This window comes from Camelus bactrianus, chromosome 27, assembly GCF_048773025.1.
Source record: "Camelus bactrianus isolate YW-2024 breed Bactrian camel chromosome 27, ASM4877302v1, whole genome shotgun sequence".
NCBI classification, from domain to species: Eukaryota; Metazoa; Chordata; class Mammalia; order Artiodactyla; family Camelidae; genus Camelus; species Camelus bactrianus.
In genome coordinates, this window is record NC_133565.1 from 31,780,903 (window position 1) to 31,806,456 (window position 25,554).

The 25,554-nt window shown below is 35.5% G+C and overlaps 1 protein-coding gene across 9 annotated transcripts in view; it reads right to left on the reverse strand.

Annotated features, from left to right (window-relative positions):
* Positions 1–25,554, reverse strand: part of PEAK1 (pseudopodium enriched atypical kinase 1) — a 204,727-nt gene that overhangs the window by 65,676 nt on the left and 113,497 nt on the right. For 5 of the 9 annotated variants that reach the window (XM_074354013.1, XM_074354010.1, XM_074354015.1 and 2 more), the window contains one exon: positions 12,451–12,495. The exons of 2 other annotated variants lie outside the window; for them this stretch is intronic. The gene's annotated coding sequence lies outside the window, so the exon portion shown is untranslated. Of the gene's footprint in view, positions 1–10,071; positions 10,194–12,450; positions 12,496–25,554 lie in introns of all 9 variants that reach the window. 2 more of the 9 variants (XM_074354017.1, XM_074354012.1) reach the window with 1 other exon arrangement.

Consider the following 25,554-nt stretch of genomic DNA (forward strand, 5'->3'; position numbering starts at 1 on the left):
CAACACAATGTATACCTTGAGCTTACATAATGTTAAATGTCAATCATATCTCAAAAAAGATAAAAATATAAAGTGCTTAATAGATGCTGACGAATAGTAAGAACTTAATTAATATTAGTTCTTTCCTCCTTCATTAAATCTCTATATCCAGTGGAGGACAGGAAGGGAAGTCATCTCTTCCAATATCCTCTACACATACCAACCCCACCTTGACATTCCAATTGGGCAGATGGAAAGCTATCTCTATGGGAACACTGGTAGGTAGCCTACTATGCTGGTAGGGTTCAACTAAAATGGACGGTTTAACTGAAAGTTTCGGCTACCCTGTAAACCTATCTACCATTTATTGTTTCTACAAGGAAAACGTACTCCAAGTTGTGAACTGACTTGCAAAGAAACCTTAGCATCCCATTTTGGACTTGTGTTTTGCATTATTTTCAAGAGATGCTGTCAGACTGTATCAGAAACGAGTTACTGAGCAACAGGGTAACGTGACACTACAGGTGCTTTACAAATTTAGGTGGATATGGAAAGGATACATTAAGGCTGGAGGAGATGTGGCTGGTTCAACCTTTATAATACCAGACCAGATAAAGCCTCAAACTAATGCAGTGGCTGGAGGAGTTAACGGGCAGGGGCTAATTTGAGAGGCTGAACAGACAACACATATCAACCAGTGGGAGGGAGAGGGACAGTGACTGAAGATGACCCTGAGGTCTCTCTAGATGAAGGCCCAGATGATTCTTCCCAGAGGTACACTGAGTAGTGTGGACAATTAAGTTGGCGACAACTGTGCTACTTCAACTGCCAAAAATGAGAAAACTGGTGATTGAATGAAAACATCAAACATAGTGTAAAACCAAGTAGTAAGTGATTAAAATTTCCTCCCATTAAAAATACTTTCATTGCTATTTTCTTATATAAACTTGACTCTAAATCTTGAGTTCAAATGGTTTGGTGAGGGTAATATAAAAGATTCAGGATGCTGACATGGATGCAGGAAGGAAAGAAAAACGTAAAGTGACAATTTCTTAGTTGCCTTTATTTTACTATAAATAAAGGCAAAAAATAAAACTTAGGCTTAGTGGCTGAAGTGATGGGGCCAGTGACGGAGCATGAAGGATGGGAACTGTGGCCAGAGGATTCACACAGTCCAGATGGGCATGAGCATATGCCAACAGGTTTCCTCAAGAAAACTGGACTCTAGAGAGTTAGTGGGTATTACCATATAAGAAGATCACATTCTGATTGAAGAAAAAGCTCAATTACCATCAAAAAAATGCTGGGTCTTCGTTTTCCTTATTCGTGCACATCCATGCCTGTGGTCTGTAACACTGGACCACTGCAGAGAGCCAATGCTTCTCTGAATGGAGAATGACAGGTAGAATGCCAGCCATGCCTCATTTTGGGCCCCTGGTCCTTGTGGTTGCCAGAGAACTGGATGCATTCCCATTCCTATCATAACAACCCACCAGTCAATAGAACCCTCAGAGGCACAAAATAACAAGGTTCAAGGCCATTACTAATTAGTTGTAAGTTTATGCAAGTTATCAAACTCTCTAGGCCTTGGGTTCCTTATCTTTTTTAGAAATAAAAAATAACTTAATTCTTTATATTATGAAAGCAATTAGAAAATAAAGACATGAAAACCAATAAAACCTCAAGCCAAAAATCCTACTATATACCATTCCACATCTTTTTCCTGTCCACAGATCAGTTGCGCACACACTGATACACAGATTGTATTTAACACAATGAACATGCTGTTTGACAAGATGAATATCTTTAAAGTCTTCTCCAGAATTTATTGTCAATTCAAAAGATTGTGTAAATGCAAATTTGGGCTAAAATGCCAATCTGAATCATTGAAACAAATTTAACAATGGAAGAAATGAAGTTGTTGTCAGAGTCCTTTAATAACCTCAAACAGTTAAAAAATATTTCTCATATATAATAAGAAACAATTCTTCTCTGATGAAATAGCTAACCTGGCAAGATAATCTATTCAGGCACAGCTGAAAACTAGACAAAGGAGGAAAGAGCCATAGGGTCTCACTTATAGACTCTTTGCTCTTGTTTTACACCCAAAATTAACTTGATCAAATCAAATCAGTGTTTCTGTACAGAAATTGTACAGAAATAACAATGACTCTCTAACCATCTCTTCTGTGATCTTGCCTATTCCCAAACATAAAAGGGTGAAATAACTTCCCAGAACCTGTATTTCTTACTCCTGTCCTCTGAAGCTCCAGACTTCAGCTTTCAACTGTCTCTAGACCACTCCAAACAAAACTAATAATGTTTCCTCCAAAATATGCCCCACCTTCTTCTGGGCACTATTACAATTAATGGTATCACAACATTGGCAGGTATTCAGGCTGGGTCAACTTGACCCCTCCTGGTCCTTCTCACGCTGTATGTAATCAATGCCAGGTTCTGTCTCTCAGATCTGTCCTCTCTTGCACATACTGGGTCCTGGATTTCATCACTCTTTGTCTGAAGTACTGGGATAGTACCTTGTTGTCTCCTAATTCCGCTAAAATATAAATCTTTACCACTTTACTTACTTCATAAAATCATTATTGGTTCTCAGTTGCCCATGAAATACATTTGAACTCTTTAGAATAAAGTATACTGCTCTTCTGTGATCAGATACTGTCTTACCATTTAAAAAAACTGGGGGGAGGGTATAGCTCAGCAGTAGAGCGCATGCTTAGCATGCATGAGGTTCTGGGTTCAATTCCCAGTTCTCCTGTTAAAAAAATAAATTAAAAAAAAATCATCTTCTACATGTTGACTCGTATTAACAATTGTTCAAAATTCTACAAAGCTTTTGATGCTTCAGTCAAATGCCAACTCCCCTGTGAAGTTGTAGATCATCCTTTTAGAATTAACAGTTTCCTCCTGAAATTTCCCATCGTGTGGTATTTATGATCATTTGTATACAACTCTCTCTTTCTCACTAACTAGTCTTAGCTCCTTGAAGACAGGAGACTTTTTTTTACATAGTTTCAGCACCTTATAGTTCTTGAATAGATGATTAAGTGATGCTTTATTAACTGGTTTGAAAGATCAAAATAATTTAGAAAGGGACAGAAGCATTCAGACAGAAGTGGCAGCTGACAAGAGACTACCTGAGAGCAAAGAGGGAAGCAAGAAAAAAACAAAAACCAAACTCAAGAACTCAAAAAACTTTTTAGAGTGGGGCAAACAGCCCTAGGATCACTGTATTTTTCAGAATAGCACCATGATTGACATTGACACTAATTATAACAGGATATCAAAATAATGTTGAATTATGTTTGGTATCCTGTATTGAAGATGGGAAGAAAACAAAAGTCTGAAATATATTTTGGGAAGATTTTTACACAAATGGTTTTATTATTTAAAAGTTTATTTATTCAGTTAGAAAATGCCCATTATAAGTAAACCTGCAAAAATAAACAAAGACAGAAGGAGGAAAAAGCAGCCCAAATCTTAGTCTGTATTTTTAAAAAAAAAACATAGGTCACATAAGTACCAAACGATTATTATAACTAAAACCATTTTAATGTTTAAAGAACTCAAACTCACAGTTACCCAGAAAAATGTGGTCAACTAGAACTCATTCTAGTTCCAGCACATAGAGAGCTAAAGTGTTTCTGTTACTGCATATTCTAACTCACTCTCCTGTTTTAATGTGTCACTGAAGAATGGTGGGGTGGGGGAGAGGTGAGGAAATGGGGAACAACAACATCAAAAAAGAAGACAAAAATGGAGGCTGAGAGAGAAAGGGAATCCAAAACAAAGACAAGGTAGGAGGACAATCAAGAAAAGTTTGAGTACGAACAGAAAAACAAGAGAGAGAGCCCAATGCGTGAGCAGACACATTCAGAAAAAGGACAGACAGCTCTTTAATTTCCCCTCTCTTGACTTCCTTTGTTCTAATTGACTTCAGGCTGGTGTGTGTACCCTTAGATGCACGCTGAATTCCAATGAAGTCCTCCTACACATACACTTTGTAACAACACAATCCAGTTAAAAGGATTTTAATTGGTGTGCACCATTCCTTGCAATTTCAACATTTTAAAAATGAATAGTTTCACTAAGTACCAGATGGTGACATGTACTAATTCATCAGGCCTATTCAATGAATGAGCGTATTAAAATAAATGCACCTATTAGACATGTGTTGCTGACGCTCCATCCTGAGGAAGCCTCCCCTTAAATGAGTGCCCACGGAAGGTGCAGATTTACTGTGCAATACTCACAAGTGTCTCCTGCAGTTATTTGCAGCAGCCATACCATCACTCTTGCATTTCCCTCTAGATCACTCGATATTTCATGCTAAGCAGTCTGTGAGCCCTGTATTCCCCTACAAATTGTTTGACCTTTTAAGCAAGAGTCAGCTAAATACTGGGTCTACCATTTTTCTACTAAAGAGAAGATTTTTACAAATTCATCAAGGTCCTTTGTTAAATAAAACAAACAGGTGAAGGATAGATCAAATGAAGCTCTTGATCCAGCTCCTCTTTCCCCCAATTTGTCTGTGTGGCAGTGAAAGCATTAGCATTGCTAGGCTGGGGAATAAAACAGGGGAGATGGACATCCTGCATGACAGGTTACCATGCTCTGATTTTCTTTAAATTTTGTTAGCATTGGAGAGAAAGGTATAATCTAATAGTAGGTCTCAAAATATACTAGTACAATTTTTGTTAGAGAAACAACTCCTAGAAGCCATTTATTTCCTTAGTTCCTCTTACTCATTACTCTTCCATTTTATATTATCTTGGATCACCACAATTCTACATATATTCTAATGGCAGTGAGTTTCCCAAATCTTTCCAGATGTACAGAGAGAGTCTGGTTTCTGATCTGTTGATGGCATTGAAAACTGAGTGGCTGATCAGATAAGGAAGTAGCAAGGCACAGACAAAACCTAGACTTTGGAGAAGAACAGAGACTCATATGTCATCTGGTGCACAGCAGGAACTGATAAATGTTAGTTCCCTCTCCAAAATAATAGCAAATTAGTGGGGAAAATTTTTGTTTGTTCGTTATAAAAAATCAACCCGAAGGGAAGTCTAACTGAAGAGAAGTCTAAATATGAGTATCTTTGGAGAATTTAGAGATTATGACAGAAAATGCGATTTGGGGGTATACCTTTAAAATTAAAGACAATATGCTTCACCTTATAAAATAAACCTAGAAGACAGAATTTGAGAAATCTGTGCTTATTTATGACGTAGGGTAATGGTTATTGCTTAAAATTAGAATATATCCAAAAGAATTCTTAGGGGAGGGTAAACCAGTAATATTAAATATGTACTTACAGACTAGAAAAAAAAGCCTCCCTAATGGCAAACGCTATTTAAATTTTATTACTTTGTCTGGGTTCTTGCCAAAAAAAGATGAGGTAGAATTAATTAATTATTCAAGCAGAATTTAATTAATTTAGACATAATTAAAAAACCAAAATAACATGAGCATTTTCATCAAGAGACTTCTGTGCAATAATTCAAATTTTCCCTATTATTTTAATTAATAATTTTTGGCAGATTTCTATTATCTTTCACATGTTGGTTCTGCTTTTTTTCCCCTGTAAATAAGAGAATATTTTGATGGCGTGTTCAGCAGACAAACAAGTTCTTCTTAAGAGTCCTGTGTTTGAGACAAGACAAAACTCAAGAAGACACAGTATCAAAACCAATCACAATTCCCAGTCTAAATGGTGAAAAGGAAACATGCTAGAAAAATTGGAACTCTGCCCAATTGGAGAGGAAGCAATGATTTATGGCAACCTAAGCAGACTAAGACAACTTTTGGACGACTCTGAAAAATAACCTATTGTTAAATTATGAAGAACACAATTACCCTACAAATCCAGGCAAAAAGACAGAAAACACAATGCTCCTTGAACACAGAGGGTATGATTAGCTTAACGTGAAGCTACACGGTAAAGTGCATAGCACCCACTTTCATTTTACAGGTAGCTCTCACTAGCATTTTACAGGTAGCTCTCACTGCATTAATAGTAAAGCTTAGCTTAATGTGGAACAATATCAGAGTCTAAAATAAATACCAAATTTGACAAAAAGCAGATGAGTCAGATACACGAAGGGAGCTGGTGTGGTCTAAGGATGACAGCTAACGCAGGGTTAGGGATTCTACTTCTCTTGTCTTTAAGAAACGATCTGAATTAGTCATTTATGCCTCTGGCTACATGGCAAGCCACCTCCAAGGTGCCTGGAATTCCTTGGAAAGGTGCCATGAATATAGTAATGTAAAAACAGACTCTGAATTAGCTTTTCCCAAAAGAAAACAATGAAAAGACAATATTTTGAATATGCTAGACTTCATGCAATATTTTCAACACTAAAAAGAGCCTTGCTTGACGAAAGGGAGGCAGAACTGATCATTTCTTCATGAAAAAAAGATGATGTCTGGAAATGGGGAAACCTGGTATTCAAACACAAAAGCATATCAACTTATGCCATAAAACCTGAAGTTAATATATAGGTCTTAATGTTGAAAAGACTATAGTGAAACCTCTTTCTAAGAATCTGTTCCCTGAAACCATTAACAGTAATCTTGAATTGCTTAACTGAACTTGATACATCTAGCTCAGGACATGTAACCCTGAGAAGAAATGCTAAACATTTGTTAACGTCTACACAGCTGGTTACAAGAAATCATATCACAGTATAAGTGTGTGAAAGGATTTCATTCTACTTTCAGGGGTAGAGGAAAAGAAAGAAACAAGTATTTGTTGATGTACTACAGCCACTGTGTTGGAAATTTTATATAATATCACCTCATCTAATCCTCATAACAACTCTATGAGATAGGACTCATCTTCTCCAACTACAATGAAGAAACTGAAGCTCAGGGGTATAAAATTAGGAAGTGGTGGAGTTAATATTAGAACTCAGACCATCTGACTCCAAGCCCTATGCTTCTTACAATTAATGGCATTTGTAATGGCAAAGATAATATATTTTACCCCAGAGATGAGGTGCTGTAAAATATAATTCTACATAGTCATAACTCTCTAAAGTTGGTTAGCAGGAAAAATATAAAAAGAAACAAGAAATTCAACCATTTCAATAACAAGAAGAATGAGCTGAAACACATCTGATCCTCCTGGAACATCTTTCAAGCATAAAGAATCACCTCTTAATATTCAAGTTTATATTGAGTATTACTGTGTTTTTTTTTTTTTTTCAGTTTCTCTCTTGTCCTTCACTTGCATGATCAGTAGGTTGAAAATGAGCAGATCCTCAAAATAAATGAAGAAACAAAAACCTTTCAGATCCTGAATGTGGTTTTCAAATTGTGAGGGGACTTTCAAATTGTAAAACGTGAAGCCACTATGCCATATTCACAGTCAGATAAAACTTGTTTTTTATAGTAGGGCTTCTTAAACTTTAATGTGCTTATAAAGTCCCTGGATGTCTTGTAAAATTCAGATTCTGATTTAGTAGGTCTGGAGCCACAGACCACTCTTTGAGTAGCAGGTTTTACAGTATATACAAAATATGGGCATGATGAAAATCTGGGGAAAATAGTATATGAAGAAATAATTTATACTGTTTCTTGGAGATGTAGCTAAAGTAGAATACAATGATGAAGTTTTATTCTTGAACTACATAGCATAGTCTATGGAATTAAAATCAGCTGCACAACTCAGAAGAGCCAACGTGATTCTGAAGAAGGATAAAGTCAGAGGACTGACAGAGGACCCATCTTTAACAATAGCCATAAAGCTACAACAATCAAGACAGTGAAATGGCGAAATTGATGAACTGGTGAAAGAACAGACAAATAGACCTGGAACATTAATAGCCCAGAAACAGACCCATATAAATATAGTAAACTGACCTTTGACAAAGGAGCAAAGGCATTTCAATGGAGAAAATGATAGTCATTTCCACAAATGATACTAGAACAACTAGAAATCTATATAAATCTATATTAAAAAAAGAAAGAGAGAGAGACGAATCTAGACAAAGACTTTCTACCCTTCACAAAAATGGACTATAGGCTTAAATGTAAAACACATCACTACAAAATTCCCATAACATAGGAAAAATCTAAATGACCTTGGATTTAGCGATGACTTTTTAGATATTATACCAAAGGCACGGTCCATGAAAGAAAGAATTGATAATTTGAATTTCATTAAAATTAAAAACTTCTGTCCAGTGAAAGACAGTGTCAAGAGAGTAAGAAGACAAGCCACATAATGGAAGAAAATATTTGCAAAAGGAAGACAAGCCACATAATGGAAGAAAATATTTGCAAAAGATAGATCTGAAAAAGAACTCCTATCCAAAATATAAAGAACTCTTAAAACACAACAAGAAGAAAACAAACAACTAAAAAATGGGCAAAAGATCTGAAAAAATACATAATTCATCAAAGAAGATATGCAGTTAACAAATAATTATATGAAAAGATGCTCAACGTCTGTTGAGCAATCGTCCTCTTTGGTATTTACCAAAAAGATTTGAAAATTTTGTCCACACATGCACACAAATGTTTATGGTGGTTTTATTCATAATTGTTAAAACTTGGAAGCAACGACTCCTTCAATAGATGAATGGATAAGCTGTGTTACACATCCTAAAATGGAATATTATTCAGTGATAAAAATAAATGAGCTGTTAAGCCACACCGATATGTAATAACCTGAACTGCACATCACTAAGTGAAAAAAGTCAGTCAGAAAACACTTCATACTAGCATACGAAGTACCAGCTGGTATATGATATTCTGGAAAAGGCAAAACTATGAAGAGAAGACAGTAAAAAGATTACTATTGTCAGGGGTTTGGGGGAAGGGAAATATGAAAAGGTGGAGCACAGGGGAGTTCTGTACAATGATATAATGGTGGACACATGTCATTATGCATTGTCAAAATACAGAGAATGTACAACACAAATAATGAGCCCTACTGTAAACACTGGACATCAATTGATAATGATATGTCAATGTTGGTTCATTGATTACAATGCATATACCATATTTGTGTGGGATCTTGATGGTAGGGGAGAGTGTGTATGTGTGAGGAGAGCAGGTATATGGGAACTCTCTATACTTTCTGCTCAATTTTGCTATAAACCTAAAACTGCTCTAAAAAAGGTCTATTGATTAAAAAAAATCAAGAGCACGCATGTCTCTAATGCTTAAAAAAAAATGGTTAACTATAACCATGAAATTTTTCCAAAGATAAATCAGTATAGCATTATTGAGTTTATATAAGGCACATAATAATTCTTTTCTTAATTTAAAAATTTTAAATGAGATTTTGTTTCCCAAAACATACTGTTTGATTGATTGACTAGACAGAAGGGAGTCCTTCCTTCAACAACAGGGATCCATAAGAAAGCCCTAGGTGGTGCCACGGGTGCAAGAGGAAAACATGCAGGGATGATGGTGGGTCTCGAACCAGGAGCACCATGTTTCCCATTTTCCTTTCAGGACTCTCACAGCGCTCCTCCTCAGCTCCAGGCTCAGAGAACTGCACAGGACCAGGTTGGGCTGAAAATGGATCTGTGCTATTCTAACTAAGGGGCATGGCTCTGGATGCAGCTCTTTTCCCTGAGACTTTAAACAGAGTTGATAAGAAAAATGCAATGTTTAGGAAATTCTGCTATGCCTTACCCCACCAACTGTAAGTACTGTTTTTATCTTTTAGTTCCTATTTACTGGGCTACTACTAATACTATGTATGTAACATCCTTAATCATATAATAACCTTGAGAGGCAGCAACTAACATTTTAATAAATGAAGTGAGGGACTGAAGAGATTAAGTTCCTTGCCCAGTACTACACAGCTTTTTATTAGTAAGCCAAAATACAAACCCAGTCCTGGCTCACTTCAAAGTCCCACACAGTTCTATTAAATCCTGCTGATTCCATACTCCTTGATAACCACCACGCCTTCTTTGCTGCGTTGAAATACTTCCCTAGTTTCTGATCTTAGCATACCCCATTCCACTTGGGACTTGGGCTCTCTCTCAGTTAGAGCCACTAGTAGCTCTGGGAAAAATGATATCCCCATTCTCAGTATTGTTTCCATGGACTTACATTGGCCAGGTCAACAGCTTCTTCTCAAGGTGAAGATTATTAATTATTGTGAACATTGTGTTCATCCTTCCTTCCAGTCTTCTTAGTTTGATTGCTTACATTAACTAGAAGATCTATGAATTCTAGGCAATAGAATGGAAGAAAAATATTGTCTATCATGCCCAAGGGAAAAAGGTAGGAAAATGACCCCCAAAAATCAAACTGCTCTTTAGAGTAACAGAAACCAAATAAAATAATACAAAATGATGGATTATGGAACAGTTAAAGTCTAATGTGTGAAATATGTGAAAATACCTGGTTTTGTTAAAACAGAAATATCTAACTATGAGAACTCATCTACTGATTAAAAACTGAATTAATGGCATTAAAAAAACAAGTCATGAGCAATTACCAAATAACACACACCCTTTACTCCATCCATTACCACTATGTATAGCAGCTATAAAACATAGGTTCAGTAAAGGGTTCCTTTTGAGACAGGAAGGAAGGGGCAGGGCACAGCCATTTAAGGAATGACACAGAAATTAACACCAAGATGGTGGAAGATTCAACTCCCAGTAGGTCTTGAGACCCAAGATGGCAGGAGGTTTGACTTCCAGTAGACCTTGAGTTTCATTATATGCTCATTGTAATACATTAGCATGGTAAATGACACTTCCACAGGTGCCATGACAGTTCTGAGGCTAACTATAAAAGGTCAAAAAGTAGGTCGTGGCCCAATTTTTGGGAATCCCAGTCCCTTCCCCAAAGTAGTTGGAATAATCCTTCCACTTTGTTAGCATATGAAGATACTGAGCCAATAAAAACTAACAACCTCCACTCCTCGTGGCCACTCTCCTTTCTGAGTGACACAGCCCGCACTCTGTCTATGGAGTGTATAACTACTTTTACTTTAAACTAAGTATTCACCCCCACACCTCACAGCCTTCCTCTTGTCTTTTGAGATAGTCTGCACTCTGCCTATGGAGTATGTCTCTCTCTGAATAAATCTACTTTTATTCAACTGTGGCTTGCTCTTGAATTATTTCCTGTGCAAAGCCAAGGACTCACACTTGGTAGGGTGTGTCCCAGGGACTCAACTGAGACCTGGGACACAGCCATCCTCTTGCCCTACATTTTTCCTGTATCACTTTTATTATCTATTTTTTAAAAAAACTATCTCTTCTCTGTTGCTACTACTTTTGATAATAAGAATGAAATAGAGTCAGCAATAAAAAACCTCCCTCCAAACAAAAGTCCAGGACCAGATGGTTTCACTGGTGAATTCTGCCAAACACACAAAGAAAAACTCATACTAGTTCTTCTCAAACTCTTCTAAAAGATTGTAAAGGAAGGAATACTCCCCAACTCATTCTATGAAGCCACCATCACCTTGATACCAAGACCAGACAAAGACACTACCAAAAAAGAAAATTACAGGCCCAATATCACTGATGAACATAGATGCAAAAATCCTCAACAACATATTAGCAAACAAAATCCAAAAAACACACACACACAAAATACACCATGATCAAGCTGGATTCATCTCAGGAACACAAGGATGGTTCAACATATGCAAATCAAGTCAATGTAATACACCACATCAACAAAAAATCACATGATCATCTCAATAGATTCAGAAAAAGCATTTGATAAAATTCAACATTCATTTATGACAAAATAACTTCTTACCAAAGTGGGTATAGAGAGAACATATCTCAACATAATAAAAGCTATTTATGACAAACCAACAGCTACTGTAATACTCAATGGTGAAAAACAGAAGGTCTTCCTACTAAAATCTGGAAAAAGACAAGGATGCCCACTCTCATCACTTCTATTCAACATAGCCTTGGAAGTCCTAGCCACAGTAATCAGGCAACAAAAATAAATAAAAGGGATCCAAATCAGAAGAGGAGGTAAAATTGTCACTACATGTGGATGACATGATAGTATATATAGAAAACTCCAAAAATTCAGCACAAAAACTACTAGAGCTGATAAAAGAATTCAGCAAGGTAGCAGGATACAAGATTAACATATACAAATCAGTTGCATTTCTTTACAGTAACAATGAATTAGCAGGAAAAGAGGGTAAAGAAACAATCCTTTTTAAAATCACATCCAAAACAATAAAATACTTAGGAATAAATCTGACCAAGGAGGCGAAAGACTTCTACTTTGAGAACTACAAACTATAACCTTTAATGAAAAAGAATATGAGAATGAATATATGTATGTATATGCATGACTGAGATACTGTGCTGTATACCAGAAATTGATACATTGTAACTGACTATACTTCAATTAAAGAAAAAAAAAAAAAAAGAAAAGAAGTAAAGAGTTAAGTATCTACCGACTAGAATGTAAATTTACAGTACAGATTCAGCTACTTACTTGCTGGCATAATGGAAAGACAGGATATACATGTTGAATAAAGTTCTATAAAAAGAAAACAAATTGAAACCATATTAAAATAGTTTATTCTAAGAACTTCCATTTCTCTCTTTTTAATATAAGATTCAATAATTTGTTTGTGACACATAAGAGGTGATATAGAAAGTTCAAGATTTCCATATACCCTCAACCATTGAGTCTAAACACCATCAAAGAGAGATTTTCAAAGTATGTGATTAAAGTCAAACCTTTGCATTCATTTTTATCCTTAAGGAAAATTTCCCCCTCCACCTTTTTTTCTTTTTTCTTTTTTTTAACCAGAAAATATCAAATAAGCTAACAGATGGCAAGGGCACTGAATCAAGTCTAATTTGGGTTGAATTCAAGTTTGATTATCTAGAGACATGAAAGCAATTTACCTATATTAGCATCAAATGGCTAATACTGATAAAAATGTTATGGAAATATGATCCAGTAGAAAGCTTTCTGTATTGGGACTCAAAAGACACCCCCCCCCAGGCTAACTAGTTATAAAACTCCGGCAAAGTCACACATTACTTCTGCTGCAGGATCCTTTATCTGCCCAATGGGATGACAAGAACTAATCCCCCTTTCTATGAGATACTGAGAGAATAAGTAGAATCTTTAAAAAATTTTTTTCTTCACTGGGTGTGGTAGGCAGAATAATGACCCTGCAAAGACATACACATTTTAATCTGCAGAACCTGCGAAAATGTTACCTCATATAGCAAAAGGGACCTTGCAGATGTGATTATGTTAGAATCCTGAGAAGAGATTATCCAGGATTATATCTGGGTGAGACCAAAGTAATGACAAATATCCTTAAAAGTGAAGGAGGAGGTAAAATGGTTAGAGTCTGAGTGATGTGGTAAGACCAAAACTTGAGCAGCCATTGTTGGCTCTGAGGATGGAAATGGGCCGTAAGACAAAGAACGCAGGCAAGCCTCTAGAGGGTGGAAAAGGCAAGCAAAAGAACTCTCCCGTAGAAGGAATGCAACCTTGCCAAAAACTGGATTCTAACCCATTGAGCCTAATTTCAGATTTCTGATCTCCAGAACTTTAAGATTAATAAATTTATGTTGTTTTAAACCACTGAGTCCATTGTGATTTCTTAGAGCCGTAGTAGGAAACTAAGGCATTGGGTTCAATGTCAGCTCTGACACTTGTCCTAGCTATGTGTTCTTGGGCCAGTTTTCTATGTCTCTGAACTTTAGTTTCCTTATCTGTAAAATGGGGGTTAAAATTGGCAACTACTGATTGTTATAGGTATCAAATAGGACAAGTGCTAAGTGCTATTCAGTGGTTTAAAAAAGTTAGCTGTTTGTTTATTACTCTTTATGCTACACTAAAGCAATGTAATACAATTATTTTTATAAAATCTACATGCAACTCATAGTTTCCACATACATAAAAAATGAACATTAAAGTTTCGATCACTCAAGTTATTGGAAATACATCGATGTAGAAGTCATTGGTTTGTTCTCATAGACTGTAAGGTTGAAATTCTTTTAGATCTCAAAGTTTTCAAAGGGAAGAAGCAGTATGTGTATAATTTGTTTTAAATACAGATTATACATCCAGTATAAAGTCAGACTCAGCATTGATTTTATCCTTAGGTTATTTCTTTATCCTTCAGGAAAAGGTGACTTACATACCAGGAAACTTTTGATGACCTAAGATAAAATTTAAGATAAGACAGATCACGATAGTCCCACCTTTTAATTTTACTAATAAATAAAGAGAAATTCACAAGGAAGTTAAATGATTCGGTTTGTTACCAATGCTCAGTCAGTTCATGTCAGAGATGGATTACGTCCTGGGTTTTCTACATCCAGATCTGTGCTATTTTGTAACAGTAGGGATCACCAAACTACGGCCCACAGGTCAAATCTGGTCTGCCACCTGTTTTTTGTAAATAAAATTTTACTGGAACACAGGCATACCCATCATTTACATATTGTTTACAGCTGTTTTCCTGATACAAAGGCAGAGCTGAGCAGTTGGAACAGAGACTGGGCAGTAAAGCTTAATTTATTTATGACCTGGCCCTGATACAAGAAGTCGGCTGACCCCTGTGCTACAGTGTATTGCTTCTCAAGGCATGGAAGCTAATTTATTTTTTAAATGTTTCAAATCAATAGATTTTTTTAAAATGACCTTGCAGCAAAGTTTTAAGAATGTCACACAAATAAAGGAATATTATGGCTTAATGTACCGTATAACATTAAATATGGATGAAATTCTGTGCAGTGCAGATTCCATGGCTCCACTAAGACACCATGGGGTTGAGTTCAATTTTGGCTAAATGATGTTGATTTAATAACAGCAAAACTACTCGTCTCAGCGTACAAATGTCAAGCAAAATAATATAATAACTTATTGCTGTAATCATTATTCAGTAAGAACTACTGTAAACATATTCAATCACAATTTATATTAAAAATTGGTAATTATTAAAAATAATGTAAAACATGATGTTTCCTTCATAAAGCATTTATTCATTAATATTTATTGAGTACCTCATCCTAGTGGGATTATATACCTTTTATAAGACTCATATCCCTGTTTTCTTACAATTGAGTAAGGGGAAAGGAACTAATAATTAATGGATGTGCAGAAGCACCACATCTAAAACATATAACCACTGAATTTTCAAAATAAGCATACAGAGAAAGAACTCGCATTTTCATTTTTATAGCTGAAGAAACAGATTCAGGGAAAGTGAGCGTCCCTCCAAGGTTCCACCATTAGAGCTACCAAGTGGTTGAGCTGGACTTGCCCAGGCTTTTCAGTCTCTTAAGATTCCCTTTTCCTTACTTCTCCTGCTTTTCATAACACCTTCAGATTCAACATTCTTTCTTGTATTTGTGGTATGGAACTGTATATGTGGATAGAACAGATGATTATTTGTTCAAGTACTTTGGATTCAAAGCTCCTTTTGAGAAAATTAAAAACTGGTCTTGTCTTCAGATACTTTCCATGGGGAAGTGAAATAGCCCTAAGTTTGGGCAAAAAGATAAATTAGGCTCCTAAACATTAAAAAAATATCAATTTTGCCATTTATACAATTCCATCACCTAAAGTATATCTATCTCCCTTGGATCCAATAATACAGGATACAGGCATATCTGAGACTCATGAGAGAATCTCATAAAATTGATGAAATCCAGTTTATTCTAAAAGTCTCCTGGCTACTCTTCAGCAGAGCCCAAACAAAGAATACTTTAGTTATCTGGTCCCTTCGCTAAACTCTACACTTGTGTGTAGATCATCCATAAGCAACAAAGTAGGACAGTGTTATCCCCAAAGTCCTGTGAAAAGGTCATCAATGAATTTAGACTTAACATCTGACTTTTTATAAAAAGCAGTAAGAGAAACATCTAATCCAAGAATATTCCTAGCTTTTTTGCAAAACCCCAAGGATTTATTTGAGTTGTTTATTATGCCCAACTTCTCATGCATAGGATTCATGTAATATCTCCTAGAGTTTAGTGTAAGAAAAAATAATTTTTTTCATTTATCAAATGAGAAACTTTTTAAAGTAACACATAGGTTAGGAATATGAAAAAAAAGGAAATTATTTTGTTGGATAAAGTAAATTTTGAGAGATCACAATTTCCTATGTTGAATGTATTTCCAAAGCAATACGTTTACAGTCAGAAAAGACTGAAATCCAATTAACTGGGACACCTCATTAAATGCAATGTTGTTCTAACCACTGCTTTAGAGAAAAGAAAATAAACAATGAGATATGCAAAAGTCAGACTTTGGGGAATCCAAGAGATCCCTGCCCTCTCCCCCTCCAAATTAGCCTAGTTGGGGAGTTGAAATATACAAATAAAATGTAAAACACAGAAACACAGAAAATGAGAAGTAGCATCCCAAGATTTACAGATAAAGAATTCCAGGATTTTAAAGAAATCAAACATTTCCCAGATACTTAGAATGTCTGATGTTTTTACTCTTTACTGAATATTCAAGTTTCCATCTAGAATTATCTCCAACCTAAAGAACTTCTTCATCATTTATTTTGTTGCAGGTCTCTTGGGAGCAAATTATCCCTGTTTTCTTTTATCTGAAAATGTTGTCTGTCTTCGTTCTTTTTTTTTAACTGATACATAATTGATATCAGTTTTAGGTATACTATGTAATTTGATATTTGAATATTGTATATATTGCAAAATGATCATCATGATAAATCCAGCCTTCATTCTGGAATAATATTTTTACTGGGTATAGAAATTCTAGATTGACAGTTCATTTTTCTCCAGCACTTTCAAGATGCTATCCTTCTCTTTTCTGTCTTCGATGGTTTCTAATGAGAAGCCAACTATTAAACACCATCTAACAGACCTTTGAGGCTTTGTTCATTTTCCTCCAATATTTCTTTTTTTCTCTTGGATAAATAATATTGATCTATTTGAAATCACTTACTCTTTCCTCTGTCATGTCCACTCAGCTGTTAAGTCCATCCAGTGAGTTTTTCATTTCAGAAATAGTATTTTCCAGTTGGTCTTTTTTCATTTCTATTTCACTGCCAAGACACTGCATTTCTCTGATGAGATTTTCATGCATTGAAAGCATGCTTTGCTTTACTTCATTGATAATAGTTATAATAGCTGTTTTGAAACTCCTGTAGGTTAATTCCAACACCTGATTCATCTTGAGGTTGGAAACAAAAGATTATCTTTTCTTTCTTTTTTAAAAAAATTATTTTATGTTATTTTGTTTTGGGGGGTTAAGTTTAGGTTTACTTACTTGTTTAGTTTTAGAGGAGGTACTGGGGATTGAACTCAGGACCTTGTGTATATTAAGCATGTGCTCTACCAACTGAGCTATACTCTCCCCCCAAAAGATTATCTTTTCAGTTGAGAATGTGTTTCATTTTCTTGGTTCTTTGTATACCAATAATTTTGGATTATATCTTGAGTTGTGGAGACTCTGGATTCTGTTATTTTTCTCTAGTGAACAGTGTCTCCTTTGTTTTAGCAGATCTTTCTTTTCTTTTCTTCTTCTTTTTTTTTTGGCTAGTCTCTAACTATAAATTTTGATTCTTGTGCAAGAGAGCTTCTGTTTTCAGTTGGGCTGGTCTGAGTCTATTCTAGGCATGTATGGTTCAAAGGTCAGTCATAGATGTAGGCTGACAAATTCTGGAGATCTCCTGCCTAGTTCTTTCCCTTGCAAGCCACACTCTCATCAGCATTCCCAGTTTCTCTTTTCTGGTACACCAGACTAGAAACGTTACAGGTTTTTCTGTGTCTGCACCACAGACATCCATTTCATACTGAACAGAATGCATTTAGTCCTGGCTGAAAGGGACTTAACTCCTTGTCTCCCTCTCCCAAGTGAATATGGGTTATTTCTGAGAGTGGTATGGAGAAAGAATTGTAAGACATTCTAAGCTATTTAAGGAAAGGTATATAGTAAGAAAACATATGAATAGTGAGATGCATTAAGGTGGGAAATAATGCTGAAATGTTAAGCATTATTTTAATAATTAAATCATGTAAATTGCTGAATGCCAGCTATGTCTAGGACTATGGCCAAAAAAATATACATTTTAGGCAGATGCATGATATACTCTGATCTCTATTTTGGCTTAAGACTAATATATCTGTACTGTTTAAAACTGCAATATGGAGTATGACTGGAGCTGGAGACAGCAATAAGGTGGCAGTTCCAGTGGTGCAGGTGGGAAGTAATGAGGTCTTAACTAGGCTGCTGGCAGAGGGAATAGAAAGGAAGGAATGGAAATGAGATGATGTAGCATATGACCGACTGATGACCCTGAAATTCATCAATAACCTGAATTGTCACAAAACATAAAATTCTCCTGTTAATAGGCAGGGAGTGTCCCTTTCATTATTTATTTAATAGAGAGGACTATTATAAAAGCAAATCAATAAAATTATTCTTTAGATATACAAGCCTGGTTCATCTGGCGAGCGACAGATAATGACAGATTGTAGTTACATGGGGTCTGGAATCAGACACCACATTGTAGCTGTCCTTCTACCAGGATATACCTATAACGGCGGGAAGTGAAAACCAACCTGTTTTTCCAAACCTACTTACGGGTAGGGTGTAAAGCTGCCACCGATGCAAGCCCAGATACAGGACTATCCACGCTACAGTCTCATCAACACCTGTATAACCAAAGACTCAGAACTGAAAACTGGAAAAGGACTAAAACCTCTTTTTGATTGAGATACTGTAAAAATTAAAGTGACTTTCAAGTCATCACTACCGTAAAGAATACAACTCCAACTAGAACAATACATAGCACTTAGAAAGTACTCTTCATCTTCAAAGAACTTTACCCTCATTAACTAATTAAGAGTCTGAATTCAGTGGGTCTACTATAATTTTATACTATAACAAACTAAAGTTCATTTATTAATAAGCAATACTTTAATGCTCTTATAATTGTCACAATTTTGACTTACATGCAAATTTTTTCTTACATATTGAGTATAGAGTATAGACATCAACACTCCCCCTCTCTTCTACAAAACAATAAACATATCACAGATGCTAGCAATTTAAGTTGACAAAAGCAAAATATATTTGGGCTTTTTTAAAACAAAAGGTGGGAGGGAGAGAAAGAAAAGATGGCCATGATTAGCAGGAAAAAGGGTAAAAGTAGTGCTTTTTAGTGAAAAGAAATTTCTTCATGAGAAATTTGGTAAAAGATGACAAAGATCTTAGTAAAATTTGTTTAGTTTTAAAGAGTTGATTAACAAAAATACACTATGCATTGAGATTTGTTTGATTTAAAAATTATAACTTTTGCTCAGAAGCTTCAACATAGCAGAACAAAAGTAATACCTTTTAATTACTTGTAATCTTGTTGCCTATTACCACCTAGAATGTGTTCCTTGAATAGAGAACACTTCCCTTTTATTTATGTATGACTAGAGAAATTTATCTGAGACATTTCAGCAAAAATAATTATGGTGTTGTCAACAGGCTACCCTCACTAAAATTCATAGAAATCCAAATTAAAACAACACTAAGGAACCAGGGTACTAAGAAATCATCTATCAAATTACCCTAAAATGTGTAAAAGAAAAAAACCATATTGGTTAGGCTGTGGGATATTCTATACACTACTAAGGAGAGTACAAAAAAATGTATAAGTTTTTTCAAGGGTGAAAAGGCATATAAAACATCACCAAACATACAAAGAAACAAAGATAAAAACAAAAAAAAGCACATTAAATACTTACATGCATTTTGATCTTACAATTAATTTCTAAGAATTCATCTAAAGGAATGCTATGCTCACTGATTAATCTATATGCACAAATAATCTTCTACAGGATGTTCAGTACAGTGTTCTTTGTGACAGGGAAATGAGAGACAACGTAAATGTTCCATAACAGGGGATTGGTAACTTAAAGACAGTACGGCAATATGACAGGACACTATACAGTTAATGAAACAGAGATGGTTGCTTAATGACACTGAAAAATGTTCATAAAACATAACTAGGTTTAAAAAGAAGAATAAAATACTACATATACAAGAATCTCAGTTTTGCTAAAAACAATGCATATAAACCTAATTAAAAAGATTAAAAGACTACTAAGTAACAAAGTGTTAAATGAAATGTATATATTCCAAATTTTCTATCAGCATATTTCACTCAACATTTATCACTTTCATAATCAGAAAAAATTAAGTTGAGTTACTAAAAGAAAAAGTCACATATGCCCTTTACCCAAATTCAATGTACTCTAGATATTCTTGCTCCAACGGTTACACATAAACCTTCTGCTCTGTCACTGCAGTTTTGAGTGAGTCCAGCAAAGATCATTCTGAATGTCTATGACATGGTCAGTCACCTGGGAGGGATTACATCAAATTGTTATGAGTTCAGGGACCCAAATGACCGCCCTCTACTGCAGACCAATACTAAAGTAAGACTACGTGTGTCCTAGGCAAGATTTGTTCTTTAGAGGTGAAAGTCTAGTGCATTAACCAGGTTTTATATTAAATGTCTTCATCATTTGTGAGCAGCCAGATGGTTGGTAATATGTGTAGATATTCTGAAACATAGGCTGGCTGATTTCAATTAGCTCTGAAGTGAGACAAATGATAGTGCAGATCTATATTGCTAAGCTCAGGGGTACTGAGAGAATATTTTCTTTCACATGAATACCCCAACCTAGAGTTCCAATTATATAACATAGCTAATGGGTTATCCTGGAACACATGTGCTGTTGGAAAGAATCTCTGTTATGAAGCACCTAACTGGGCAAACATTTCATGCCCAAGATAAGGAAACCTGCTAATGTGAGTGAGGAAAGGGAATTAAAACAACAACAACAACAACAAACCAACAATATAGCCTAAATGCTTGTGTTCAAAATGCACTAAGTTTTGTGAGCGATTTTGGCAGCAAATAAAAATACTTCTATGGTAAGCTGCAGTAGCTGTGGGCCAAATCGAAGACTCCGCCTGAAAAGATTAGTAACTAAATAAGTGTTGGCTTTTCCAGGCTTAGCATGCAATGCCAATTTTATGTCACTTTCCTCAAGGTGCCAGCTGTGTTGTTCCTGACGATTCTCCTCTACACTATACTAAGAAAAAGGACACAAAAGAGTCCTTGAGAATGCCACTATGTGGATATATCTTGACTTTAGAAATTCAGGCAAGTCAGGATAGAATGGAATTAATTCTCTTTTGTAAAAATAAAATAAGTTGAGAATTTAAAATTTAATTCCTTTTCTGAGTCACAGGGATCTGATGGTCAGAAAAGTGATTTGACTCCAAGTCTCCCAAATAAGTCAAATGAGTTTGTTTTTTAAACATGAAGTAAAACAGAAACATAAAAATTTTAAACATAATTTTAATCTTTTTCTTTCACAGAAACAATCGACATTTTTCTCCTCCTTGTTTGCTATATTGCTAATCAAATGCTTGATGTTAAGAAAATTAAGTGGTTTTTAATGCTTCATCCCATTCAGTGACTGAGATGCTTACCATTAACTGCTAAATACCGACCATACGACAGGTAACTACCAGGTGCTTCAGGCACGTTATTGTTTATCACTAACCATCCCAATGACTTTATGCAGGTAAGTATTTTCACTCTGCAGACTAATGAACTGAGAGTCAGACATTAAGTAACTTAATCACGGTCACACAGTCCAGGTCCAAAACCCATGCTCCCTCTCTAACCATAATTAAATGGAAAGATCTGTTAGTCAACTGCTCTCAGCGATTCATTTCTTTTTTTTTTTTTTACAAGCAGAAACAATAAAACAAACAAACAAACAAACAAACAAATAAAACCTCTGGGACACACCATTATTGCCTGAGACAAAGCATGGAGTTTCCACTAACACAGAGGTGTGTCTTCCAGATGCAACTTTCTTTGTCATAGGATAAATAAGCATTCTAAACAAGTTTGAAGTGGCAAAATGAAGGGCAAACAGCTAATCTTACAGGCAAAGAGACAAACACAGTAAGGAGACAGGAGCTACAGGTAATAAAAACAATTATTTGGACACCTTCTTCTCAAAATGTGGACCACTAACCAGCAGCATGGGTATCACCTGTGGGCTTGTTAGAACTATGGCAGCCCAGGCCCCACCCTAGACCTACTCAATGTTAGAATGTTTTTTAACATGAAAGCTTGAAAAGCAATGATTTTAATTATAATTAAGCCAGTTATGACTAAACGATGCTCAAAACTAATCTGAAGAGGTAGAAATTAGCCTATGGCCAACAACACCTCCAGGAAAAACACGTATTTTTCATGAATTTCCATTACTTGATTAATTCTGTAAATTGTGAATAGTAGCTTTTGCTTCACTTGCTAAGAGCATTTTTGCAGCAAATTTTGAAGTCATTATTACATTCTTTGATTCCTACCTACTAAGAACTGGTTTCATGTCTCACTTTTCATCCAAGTCAAAACAGAAAAGCAACAGCAGACACATAGAGTTTCACCTTAGAGTGATCAGGGCCAAAGGGTCATGATATGACCTGCAGGAATGAAATGCATTTATATGTAAGAGCTGTCCTTACCCAAATTCAAGGTTTTCCTTATGATTTAACTATAGTAGCAAGCAACCTGGATATTACCCTACAAAATGCAATTTTCTGTATCAACAGTGGTCTTTAGTATCATGGCTAAAGGAAAACATTTATGAATTCATTTGTCAAGCAAAAGATCTTGTAAAAATATCTTACTTCTTTTACACAGCTAGCCCTATCCAAGCCATTAAGACTACAGGGACGAAAGCAATGCATCTGATTATAGACAGAACACAATTAAATCTATTAAGTAATTGAATGATAATAAAATAAAATGACCACTGTCCTATTACATGAACTAAAACGTAAAATTACTGATGGATCCCTCTTCTCATTGAAAACAGGATATTTGCCAGATAATTAAAAACAACCTGCTTGAAGTAACTGACCAAGTGACAATGCATTGATTTTAAAGGGAAAACAATAACCTCATTTGAGAGATTAAAAAAATTTTTTTTTAATTTTTTATTTATTATTTACAACTATTGGGTTTATAAAGCACTCATGTGGAATGAATAAAGACTGCTTCTGAGTCAAAATCTATCCCTTTGAATATAATTTAAGGGAATTCTCTCTTAAAGCAATTTTACTTTTGTCAGGGTTATTCTTTATCATGCATAAAAATAAAAAATCTGAGTCAAAAACCCCCACAAAACTTAAAAAATAGGTAGAATATTGTTTTTCCTACTTTAACTTCAAAAAATCTCTCAGACCAAAGAAAAACTCAGACTGAGATACTGAGATACCACGTGGTTTCTAATTCAAGACTCTTCTACTTTATAATCTTGTAACACTAACATTCTTATATCCTACAACAAAAGGGACCAAAAAAAAAAATGTGTCACCCAAATAATACCATCAAAGCAGAAAAAGATTAGTAATACAATTCAATGTTCAAATTATAGTAAACTTTTCTTAATTGTCTAGTTTTTCCTATTACAGCGTTCTTTTGTCTGATGGTGCCGTCCATCTTTGCTTCTCTTCTCCTTCATCAAGATTGTTGACCTTGCTTAAAAGACAAATGATTTGTCTCTGACTTTTCAGATGGTTAAAGTCTGCCTAATTTGAGTAAGCTCTAAAAAAAAAAATGCTGTTTTAGAAAGGTCAATTAGTCCTAAACAAAGGCGTTCAGTTCAGTAAGCATCTCCCATAGACATACGTCCTCCCAGGCTAAGCCAATATTTCCTGTTGTGCTCTAGCGTATAAAGGGGCAAAGGAAGCTGTAAGTGAATGAACACATTACCAGCTGGAGTCCCCAGTTTATAATTTCTGACAGCACTTACAGGAGATTTTCACTGGGCTGCTACACCAGCTTTTTTGAAGATTTTGCTGAATTATGCCATTTGTAGGGAGCGGGGTGTTTAAAAACATATCCAAGCCATCAAGAAACCTGAATGTTTTTTCCTCCACAGTGATTTCTGGTCTTGCCCATCTATTTCCACTTCCACAGTTGCATCCTTCACATTTACATTGTTCTGGCATTCTCCCAGCTGGTGTCTCTGCCTCTAGGCCCTCTCGCTCCATCCATAAACACTCATTAAAATACTGTTCCTCAATTTATTTCATCATGTAACTTGCCTGTTCAAAAATTACCATGACTTCCTGTTTCTTAGCGTATCAAACCTACATTTCTTAACTTGGGTTTCAAAACCCTCCACACTTCAAATCAATTATTGTCTCCACTTTACAGATGAAAAATGTGAAGCACTTTGAGATAACTTGACCAGGGTCACACAGTTAGTAGAGGAGTTGGGATTTCAGCCCAGGCAATCTGGTTCCAAATTTTATGCTCTCAAGCATTACACTGCATTGCTTCAGTTAAAAGCTTGGTGTATAATGTTACCTTGCAGTTGTATTTATTGGCTTCTGGATATTTTCCCAATTACATTGTTCTCTGAGACATCCCACTTCTTTTGTATGTTCACACAGAGCCTATATGTAGAAGACAACTGAATGTTTCATTGACTGGTGTTAACTAGTGTAGTTGTTCAGGTCTCTGAATGCATAAGGTAGTTAAAATGGTTTTCGTCTATTAACATCCTCATCTGCTGTAGTTTCTGCATTTCCTTGCCTAAAAATAGTTGTGGCATTAAATTTTCCTATATGGTGTTCTGGTCCAGAAATATACAGCGGTACAGTCCGAGCAGAGGCTTACAAAAAAAAAATCACTCCTGCAGTGTTAAAGGAAATCCTAGAAATAAAAGAAGCAGGAAGGCTACATCAAGCATGACGTTATGCAATCTCCAGTACTTGCAATGCTTAAATTCGAAACAACACTGAATACACTCACTGTTTTCTGTATATGATCAAACCAACAAAGTAAATAAAGGGGGAGCCCTTTGCTGAGAAGGCACTGAGAATGTACATTCCATGAGTGAAAGCAGCTAACCAAAGCCTTGTTAAATGCTAGGCAAAGTTTGTGTAAATTAAATATTCATGCTTAGCATTGTGCCCTGAGTATTTGATCAATCCTTAACTAAGAGACAAAAAGGGAAATCAATACTTTCCTTGTAATTCTGTCAAGTTTGCAGCAACTGAAAATAAAAGGATATATGGATGATACTATACAAACAGAAAGACTATAACCAGGAAAAGAACATCTCTCTTCTCTTTTTTCTTGTGGTTTTTTCACCATGACATTATCAGTCAAATTGACCTGAGATGTTTCAAAAAGAAATCTGAAACACTATCATTTACAAAAATCTACAGAGATATGGTTAATCTCTGTAGATACATATGGTTAATCTCTGTAGTTACATATGGTTAATCATATGTATCATCACAAACAAATGATGACAGAGTTGCCAGTACAAAGAATTAGGCATCTACATGTTCTTTCACTGACAAAAGCCCATTGTTCTATGGTTTTGAAATTAACAAGTTTATGTCCCAAGTTCATGATATATCAATAGGTCTGTTTTTAAAATAAGACAATGTATAACTTTGAAACTGGATCCCAAAATAATTAGCTACTCTAGAGGATTCTAGAGAGCCCAGATGCCACCTATCTTCTCTATTATTTTCTGAGTAGTCCAA